Source organism: Myotis lucifugus, unplaced genomic scaffold (genome assembly GCF_000147115.1).
Source record: "Myotis lucifugus unplaced genomic scaffold, Myoluc2.0 scaffold_2, whole genome shotgun sequence".
Lineage (NCBI taxonomy): Eukaryota > Metazoa > Chordata > Mammalia > Chiroptera > Vespertilionidae > Myotis > Myotis lucifugus.
This window is the reverse complement of record NW_005871050.1, coordinates 236,957-247,564: the sequence shown is the minus strand read 5'-3', so window position 1 is coordinate 247,564 and position 10,608 is coordinate 236,957. Positions and strand designations below refer to the sequence as shown.

At 42.6% G+C, this 10,608-nt stretch overlaps 1 pseudogene; it reads left to right on the top strand.

Annotated features, from left to right (window-relative positions):
- Positions 1 to 3,445: 3,445 nt before the first annotated feature.
- Positions 3,446 to 6,770, top strand: LOC102442188 (annotated as a pseudogene).
- Positions 6,771 to 10,608: the final 3,838 nt, after the last annotated feature.

Sequence of the window (10,608 nt, the reverse complement as noted above, 5' to 3'; positions counted from 1 at the left end):
CTGATAAGGGGAATTTTCACTGAATAAGTGACATTTCAATATAGACCTATAAAGAGGTTATGGAACAAACCACATGATATTTGGGAGAAAAGTGTTCCATATAGGAGAAACAAGTATAAAGATCTTAAGACAGGAGTGTTTCTGGTAGTTCTGCAAAACAATAAGGAGGCTGATGTGGCTGGAGCTGAGTGAGTTCAATGAAGAGTAGTATGAGAGACCAGAGAGATAATAATAAAGGGTAAGGACTTTGGCTGTAACTCTGAATGGGATGAGAAGTCATTGGAGAGGTTTGAACAGTGCAGTAGCATAATCTGGCTTATGTTTTAGTAGGATCATTCTGACTTTGGGGTAGAATAGATCGAGGTGGGTGGCAAGATTAGAAGTTGAGAGACCAGTTAAGAAGTTACCAGTGCACCCAGATGGCATGATTCAGTGGATTGAGGGTCATCCCATGCACCAAGAGGTCACTCATTCGATTCTGGTCACAGCCTGGGTTGTGAGGTCAATCCCCAGTAGGGGGCATGCAGGAGGCAACCTATCAATGTTTCTGTATCATTGTTGTTTCTCTCTCTCTCTCTCTCTCTCTCTCTCTTTCTCTCTCAAAAAAATCAATAAAAACATTTTTTTAAAGTAAAAGAGAGAAGCTACCAGTGCAATCAAAAAGTTGGTAGCAGTGTAGGTCGAATGGTTTGATAACAATGGAGGTGGTAGAAAATAGTCATATTATGGGTATATTTTGAGGATTGTATCAATAAGTTTTTTAAAAATATATATTATTGATTTTTTACAGAGAGGAAGGGAGAGGGATAGAGAGTTAGGAACATCAATGAGAGAGAAACATCAATCAGCTGCCTCCTGCACACCTCCTACTGGGGATGTGCCCACAACCAAGGTACATGCCCTTGACCAGAATCAAACCTGGGACCTTTCAGTTAGCAGGCTGAAGCTCTTTCCACTGAGCCAAACCAGTTAGGGCTACCAAGAAGTTTTTTTATGGAATGAATGGAGATGTGTTAAAAATCAAGGTGTCAACATAGATACAGAAAACAAACTGATCATTGCCAGAGGGGAAGGGGGTTGAGGGGGTGGAGGGCTGGGGGAAAGGTGAAGGGATTGAGAAGTACATATTAGTAGTTACAAAATATTCATGGGGATGGAAATATAGTCAATAATAATGCAATTACTATATATGGTGCCAGGTGGGTACTGGAAATATCAGGGGGAATACGTTGTAAAGTATATGATTGTCTAATCACTATGCTGTATACGTGAGATTGATGCAAACTGTTATTGAAAAAATAACATATTTTTAAAAGTAAGGAGTTAAGGGAGACTCCAAGTATTTGTTGGCCTAAACAATTAAGATGAAGTTGTCATTGTTGAAAATGGAGAAAACAGTAGAAAATTAGGTTGAGGTGGTGGTAATGAGAAATACAGTTGGGACCAATTTAGCCAATCAAGTAGTTGGATTTGAGAATGTGGAAATCAGGGGAGAGGTCAAGGCCTGAACTAAAAGTTGGGAGTCATTTGCTTACTAGTATATCTGGTATTTACAGCCAGTAGATAAATTCATCTGAGGAGTAGGTGGAGATAGAGAAGTGAAGAAGTACAAGGACAGAGCTCTGAGGCACTCGAAATGCTTTGTATATACATCTTCAAAGAAGATATATGATCTTGAGAGTAAGAATATTTGGGATCAGGTTCTATCTCTGCTATTGACTGACTATATTATATTTCTGGGCAAATCACTAGTTCACTTGGTTCACCCGTTTCCTTATGTGTCAAACATCCTATCTAATAATATAGAAACATGGTAATTAGCCGTACCTCCGCTACCCTTCCCATTGGCTAATCAGAGTGATATGCAAATTAACTGCCAACCAAGATGGCGGCCGGAAGCCAGGCAGCTTGAAGCGAACAGGAGGCTTGCTTGCTTGCTTCAGTGACGGAGGAAGCCAACGTTCCCCGCCTACCTTGCCGGGCTCTGAGCTTGCAGTTTGAAACATTGTTACAAATATAGAAGCTAAACAAAACCCCAGAAACCTGCTTTCAGCCAGCTGGGCTTCAACCAGCAGGACCGCAACAGTGTTACAATTATAGAACCCAAACAAACCAGATACCTGCTTTCAGCAGTTGAGGCCTCAGAGCTGGAGCCAAGCCTCAGAGCTAAAGCTGGCCCAGAATAAAAAAAAAAGAAAAAAAGGACAGGTTGGGAGCTTCAGTCACCCGCCAGCCTGAAAACGGCCATCATTCCCTCATCCAGGCTGGCCAGGCACCCCAGTGGGGACCCCCACCCTGAAGGGGGTGTGACCAGCTGCAAACGGCCATCATCCTCTCATCCAGGCCTGCCAGGCACCGCAGTGGGGACCCCCACCCTGATCCAGGACACCCTTCAGGGCAAACCAGCCGGCCCCCACCCGTGCACCAGGCCTCTATCCTATATAGTAAAAGGGTAATATGCCTCCCAGCACTGGGATCAGCGGAGCCGCGAGGCCTCCCGGCACCGGGATCAGCATGACAGGGGGCAGCGACCAAACCCCCTGATCGCCCTGCGGCTCTGTGTGTGACAGGGGGCGGGGCCACAACCTCCTTATCCGCCCTGCTCTGTTCGTGACAGGGGAAGGCGCCCCAACCCCCTGATCAGCCTTGCTCTGTGCCTGATAGGGGGGAGCTCCCCAACCCCCTGATCGCCTTGTGGCTCTGTGTGTGACAGGGGAAGGCGCCCAACCCCCTGATCGGCCCTGCTCTGTGCGTGACAGGGGGAGCTCCCCAACCCCCTGATTGGCCCTGCTCTGTGAGTGACAGGTGGCAGCGCCCCAACCCCCTGATCGGCCCTGCTCTGTGCGTGACAGGGGGTGGCGCCACAACCTCCCTATCGACCCTGCCTTGAGTGTGACAGGGGGCGGTGCCCCAACCCCCCAATCGGCCCTACCCTGAGCGTGACTAGGGGTGGCATCGCAACCTCCCGATCCTCCCTGCTCTGTGCATGACAGGGGGCGGCGCCCCAACTCCCCAATCAGCCCTGCTCTGAGCCCGACCAGGGGCTGCACCTAGGGATTGGGCCTGCCCTCTGCCACCCAGGAGCAGGCCTAAGCCAGCAAGTAATTATCTCTCGAGGGGTCCCAGACTGGGAGAGGGCACAGGCCGGGCTGAGGGACCCCCTCTCCTCCCCGAGTGCACAAATTTTTGTGCACCGGGCCTCTAGTCTATAATAATAAAAGCATAATATGCTAATTAGACCAGACATCCTTCTGGAAATCCTTCTTTTTGGACAAAGCTGAAGCAGGTGGGGCCGAGGCAGAGGTGGCAGCTGCTGTGGCGGGGGCCAAGGCCCTTGCATGAATTTCATGCATCAGGCCTCTAGTACTTTAATAATAATCCTTTTAAAAGTTGAAAGAGATGGACTCCTGGCTCTTGGCCTAGGCCTGGAGCTGGCATCCTTGAAATGATACTCAGAGGGCCTCACCCCCTGTGGAATCACCCCGCCCCCCCACCAGAGGCCAAGGCCGAGTCCGCCCCCAGGCAGAGTCTCTGCGTCTACTCAGACCTGCACACCTTCTGCTATTCATGGTATGGGAGCCAGCGGTGGGAGGGTCACTACTAGTACATTCATTGGGACCACATCATGGCGCCTCACTGGGACCCCATGATCTCGGCCAGCTACGCCTGTGGCCGCCATAGTCCCCCCCATCCCCACGACTTGGGCTCCAGCTTCTACCTGGAGTTGGGGCCCTATGGCTCCTGGGACCCCGATGTACTGTGGGAGCACATGACTCAGCTTAAGGAAGCCGCCATCAGCACCCTAGTCCTGTTCTGGTATCCACCTGGCATGGCTCATGATAATGGGGACCCCTCTGATGACCTGGTGCCTGCCATTCTGGACACTGCCCATCAGTACAACATCCAGGCCATCGTTGGAGCATCAGCCTTATAGGTTGTGACCCCTGGACAGATACTCACATGACCAGTATCTTCTATCTGTGGCAGGTGGCCTTCCACATCTAACCTTACAATGGCTGGGATGACATCATTCAGCATGATAACATCAAGTACATCATTGACACGTATGGCTCCCTGGAACATTTTACTGCTATAAGAACAACATAGGGAAGAGCCTCCTACTCTTTTATATATCTACAACTCATACCTGACAACCCTGAAGCCTGGGCCCATCTCCTGACACCAAATGGGCTGCACTCAATCAGCAACACCTCCTATAATGGGGTTTTCATAGCGCTGCTGGTAGAGGAGGGACACACTCATAATATCCTGGCCACTGGATTTCATGGCATGTACACCTACTTTGCTCCAATGGTTTTTCCTTTGGACTCCTCCCATCAGAACTGGAAAGCTGTGAAGAACTTTTGTGATTCCAACAACCTCAAGTTCATTCCCAGTGTGGGGCCTGGGTACATTGACACCAGCATCCAGCCCTGGAATAACCACAACACGCAGAACAGGGTCAATGGCAAGTACTATGAGACAGCCCTGCAGGCAGCCCTGGGGTTACATTGGGTAATAACATTATATAAATATCAGGTGTACAATTCAATATCTGTTGGTCACTTACCACCCTAAGTCCCCCTTTTCCCACTTTGCCCTGACCCCACCCCCTTTTTTCTCTGGTAACCACTATTCTATTGTCTATATCTATGAGTTTATTCTTTTTTGTTAGTTCATTTGTTACTTTTTGTTTTATATTTCATATATGAGAAATCATACTGTTTTTGCCCTTTTCCATCTGACTTATTTCACTTAGCATAAATATATCAAAATCCATCTATGTTGTTGCAAATGGCAATATTTCATCTCTTCATGGCTGAGTAGTATTCCATTGTATATATGTACCACATCTTCTTTATCCAATTATCCACTTAGGTTGTTTCCAAGTCTTGGATGTTGTAAATAATGCTGCAATGAACATAGGAACACACATATATTTTCAAATAAATGTTTTCATAGCCAGAAGAAGAATTGCTGAATTACATGGTAGTTCTTAAGTATTTGAAGAACCTCCATACTGTTTTCCATAGTTGCTATATTAATTTATATTCTCACAAACAGTGTACAAGGGTTCCTTTTTCTCCACATCTTCTCCAACACATTTCTTTTTAAATTTTTTTCAATTACAGTTTATATTCAATATTATTTTGTATTAATTTCAGGTGTACAGCATAGTGGTCAGACAATTATATAATTTACATAGTGATCCCCCTGATATTTCAAGTACCCACCTGGCAGTATACTTACTTAGTTATTATAATGTTATTGACTATATCCCCATGACTATTATGATTTTGGTTTGCATGTCCCTGATAATTAGTGATGTTGTACATCGTTTCATATATCTGTTGGCCATCTGCATATCTTCCTTGGAAACATGTCCTCTGCCCATTTTTTAATTGAATTGTCTGGTTTTTTGTTTTTATTGGGTTATATTAGTTCTTCATATATATTGGATATTAGCCTTTTATCAGAAGTATCATTTGCAAATATTTTCCCCCATTTGATTTACAAATGCCTGATTCATTGCTAACATTCCTGGAACTCTTCCATTTCAAAACAAATCTTTTATAAGTATATTCATCTCTTTTATTGATGTGAAAATGATGTTTTATGAGTGTATCAAGGTTGGAAGGCTTTCTTTGTTTTAATGACTTTCAAAGAAGGCAGTGTTCTATAACGCAAAGAGCACTTATTGGCTTTGCAGACAAATAGAAGAAGCGGCCATTGATCTCAGCTCTCCCACTGACAAGCTGTGTTGCCTAAAAGAAGTTACTTGACTTTTCTGATCCCATTTTCTATTTAAGAGTAATAATACCTACCTCGAGAAAAATATTTTAAAGATGAAATGAGATTAGGGTCATATAAAGATAGTGGGAGCACATAGTGGGAGCTCAATAAAAGTTAATTCTTTTCCTTTCAGGGTTATCCACTGAAAAAGCATTACTTCTTCATTAATTTATTTTTAAATGGCATTTCCTGGGCTACCTACCTAGTTTTGTCTTCAGGTAACTTATAGCTTCTATCTAAACATCAAATTCACCCTTCAAGTATGTAGTTTTGTCACCATTACAAATATTCTCAAGAATACGGTTTGAACTCTGGAGCTGGTCCCCTAGAAGGGGTTTTAAAAATGTTTTTGATAGTGGCAGCATCACTGAGATAATTGACTAGACCCCCATGGGCTGGCTAGGTTCATGTACATTTGTGGAAAATTCAACAGTAGCATCCAGGCTTATGATTTTCCAAGCATATCTTTAGATACATCACCATCATTTCAGAATGAATCCAACTTGCCTCATGCCTTACCAGAGCATCTTTGACTATAATTGCCTTTGTGGGGAACATTACAGGAGCAATGACCCTATAGAGACTAGCTCTTGGTAGGCCCTGTAGCCTGTTTACAGGACTAGTTCATGCTTTGGGACCATCTTGAACTCAGGATTGGCCTTAAGGTTAAAAGACAGAAGCAGACTTTAGAAAAGTTAATGAATGAATGCATGATGGAAAATGTTTCCCTTGGGCCAGAACTCCTGTTGATTCCTTACACATTGCCAGTCCCTGAGTCCTAGAGGCTTCCAGTCACATATGACAAAGGGCTGATGATCCAAGTGAAGTGACCTGCCATTCAATAAACCATATCTCAGCCAATTTAGAAGATAGCTCATTTTCTCCTTAAGGATCTCTTCTCCCTTCATCTCTACGAATATTCCAAATGTGATCTATTGAGGCCTTTACCCATGCTTAGGGAAGACAAGTTCCTCTAACCTTCCTGCAGGATCTTTCTTTCTTGTAGAAAGATCTTGGAAGGGCTCTGAAGGTTTTATTGCTTCAAGTTATGCTTGGCCAAATTACTCACAAGTGCTGAATCCTCTTAGGGGTGTCCGCCTGAGAGAAGGAGATCTATTCAGATGAGAGCCTGTATTGAAGCTGCCGACAAAGACCAATTAGTCTTGATTGTGCTGGCTGCATTTGGAGGGTGACTGCCCTCAGACCACCAACTCGTGCCACAAAAGTACTCATCCCACCCAGGAGTCAGCTGCTTTCCCTCATTTCCCAATCCAGCTTCACATGACCCCTGGGTCAAATGCCTCTCTCTTGCCCTTACTTTAGCTCCTGCCATGTTGTGGATAGTGCTCTTCATCACAACTGCATTCTTTTCCCACTCTGTCAGAAAGCTGTCCATGTTTTTTGATTGTTGTGATAAATGAAGCAATCTAACCTTCCGTATAGAAAATTCACATAACTTCATTTTCATCTATTTTGTCTCTTGCTGGCCTAGACTGTAAACTTTAATTGGAGGAATTCAGGTCTAATTTTTAGATTATTCAGCCATTTATAAGGTTATATATTTCTATGACTGGATGTCACAGTCACAACAATGAGATGATATATTTTATTCAGTCAAACATCTTTTATTAAGCACCTACAAAATGCAATGTAATAGGAGGGGTTTGCAATATAAGATATAACTCCTTCTCTCTCCAATACCTTGTTGCCAATAAGAATGAGAGCCATGAACATAAATGACAATGATAGCAATTGCTTACTTTCTTTTATCATTTAGTAGGCTGCCACCATGTGTTACACATATTTCCTTCAATCCTCATGGGTCCTTTATGCACAATTTTAAAATACAAATCTTTAAAAACCCAGAGTTGAATCATATCATTTTTCATAACTAATTGACAGCAAAAGCTGACCTGAACTTTTTCATGAACTGACATGTGGCTATTTCTCATTTTATCCCATTTTGGGTAATTACTCTTTTGTTTCACTGAATACTGAGGTGTTTGCTTTCAAGCCCTGTCCCAGACCACTGGGAGTATTTTGTAGGATACAAAATGTGTGCTATATTTTTTAAAATTCAAAATTTTCTGACTTCTAAAATTCTCATGGCCTTAGAATTTTAAGATAAGGAAATGATACTATTATTGTGTCCATTTTATAAATGCTGAAGTTGAGGCTCAGAGAAGTGAGGCAACTTTCCCATAATCGCACCATCAGGAACTGGTAGTACCGGTATTGAAACCCAATTTTTGGGTTTCAGAGACAATGTGTTTAACCACTGAGAAATACCGATATCTTTTCAGAAAACACACTCTAACAACTATAATGAAAAAGGCTCAGACTGAGGGCTACAGAGAATTTGCGGAGAAAAAAGGGGACCTCCCATTGGGAATTTAGTCAAAGCTCTAAGGAGGGTACATATGGAACTGTACCTTGAAGGAAAGAGTGAAATGTGAAAGAAGGAAGTAATTTTTTCAAGGAATGCTTGGGTAAATAGAGAGCAGCTCTGGCCAGGGAGAGGAGAAACTGGAAATCAGAATGAGAAGGTAGATAGAGCCAGAGTATGAAGGGCCCAGATAACTAGACTAAGGAGCTTTTAATGAGAACCAATTATGTTCCCCTTGCAGATCCCAAAGCACTTATAGGTCATCATGTCATTCTGCTTCCATCCTACTTTAGAGTAGCAAAGAGCAGATATGAACATCCTCATATATTGTTGCTAGTTTTATTTTATTTTACTTCCTATTTTTTATTAAGCAGATTAACACTATGTGTCAAAAAGACAGCCAAAGAAAATGAGGTAGTTAAGAAGAGCAACAGCCATAAACATCTACAGTAGAAGTATCTGTGCTGGGCTTTGTTGCCTCTTTTTCAGCAGAGAGTTAAAATTTAACCAGGGCACTTCTGCCTTACTGCAGCTGGCAGGGATTCAGTGGGAACATAGCCGGCACCCCTATGATAATTCCCAACACGCCCCCCCTTCTGTGCTTAAACAACAGTTTCCTCCTCCTCTTCCTTCTCCTCCTCCTCCTCCTCCTCCTCTTTTCCCTCCTCCTCTTAGGAATCCCAGTAAAGGTCTTAGGGGGATATATTCATTAGCAAGAATTTAAGCCTAGAATCTAAATACATCCACTTTTGTCATGAATAATCAAAGTTCTAAATTGATATTTTAGAAATCAGGTCCAGTTCATGAGTAGTGAATTGAGTGTGTCTAATTACATTTTATAGTCATTTAGCAGCTGCTAATAATGTAATTTTGTGTTATGCCCAATTTGCACTGAATTACTTTAATGACACAGATTGTATTTATTTTCCTTTGATGTAATAGTAATCAAACACTAAAGAATCAACTTAGGCATGGTAAAAACAATTTATTATTTTTTAAGTTTAAAGATAAGTGATTTTTTAAAAGAAAGGAATAAGTCACATACAAATAATAGTTTAACACTGATAAATACATTTCTGTTCTCTGGTATTTATTTTTGTAAACAAAATTATTTAATAAGCACAATACATTTGTTTTTTATTCAAGTCTGCATTGTTTGATGCAAACCAAGTGTTTGCAAATACACATTTGATTGACAAGCTAATGAGATTCTTCCTCTCCCCAATCCCCCAAAATATCCTTTGGAATAAAAAAGCCAGATTCCTAAGTTTCTGGTATATGAGTTAAAGAAGCACAGCATCCATTTAAATAGACTCCCCAGTGGAAACTTGTATTTCCAAGGTGAGACTATAGGGGAGAAGCAGTGTAAAAACAGGAGCAAATACAGCGTTAAAAAAAAACATGCAAAGAAAATAGGCATACATTTCTCCCACAGGTTAGAAGAAAGTTCTACATGAGATCTTTATTAGGGTGAAAATAAGGTTGAATTTTGGACCAAACAACAATGGCCAAATAATTAGAATGGTACATTATGAAATGTTGGCTCTGTATTTTTCCATTCACTTTAAGAAATTGAAGAACCAAGCATATGATGTTGTACCCATATGTAAGTATTCTCTGCAGTACACATGGATCAATGCCCTTTGTATTTGAAATGAGCTATAAGAGAGGAGCAGAAAGAAGTACTCTCTGTCTGTGGGATACTGGCTGCCATCACTACAGCCATGGCTGACCTACCATACTCAGCCTTTGCCCCCTTGCCTCCTGGGACCTACATGGGAAAAACTTCAAATGTATAGTTCTTCCCTCCAAGAGAGTCAGAGTTATTCTGCAGTTTGTCAAAAGTAGGAGGTTAATTTCATCCCTATTATTGCTCATGCCCGAGTGATTGGAGCAATGGTTTGCCAAGAAGGGAGGGCTGGTGGGAGAGGTCCACCCCAGGTGCAGGCAATAAGCGGGGGAAGGGTACAATGCTCATGGAGAATTAAAAAACAATAATAAAACTGATTAAAGTCAGTCTGCTTTTCATGTTCATCAGGTGCTAACCATTATAAACAATGTCAGTTATAAAATACTCCTTCCTGCAGGGTTGCCTGCTCCCACTGCTGCCTCCCAAACTCAGGTATTCATTGAGTTGGGGATGGAGGTAGGTCTCTGAGCCCTCACATACTGGGAGAGTTGCCAAGTCCCCAGACTTTCCAGTCTGTACTCTTTTCTTGTAATAGTGGACATTATTGTATTATTCTGTGACTAACACCAAAGTCACTCTTCTGTCAGTCTCTAACTATCTCAGAAGCAGTTGTCACTTCTGCACCCCTGCTCTATGGCCTTTGCAGGACTTTTTTCACCATCACTGTAGCTCCTGCCATTGTGTGGGTTAGTTCTCTCCCTGCCAAGGTTTGCAGCTCTTTTTTAGCTTCCTAAAGGTT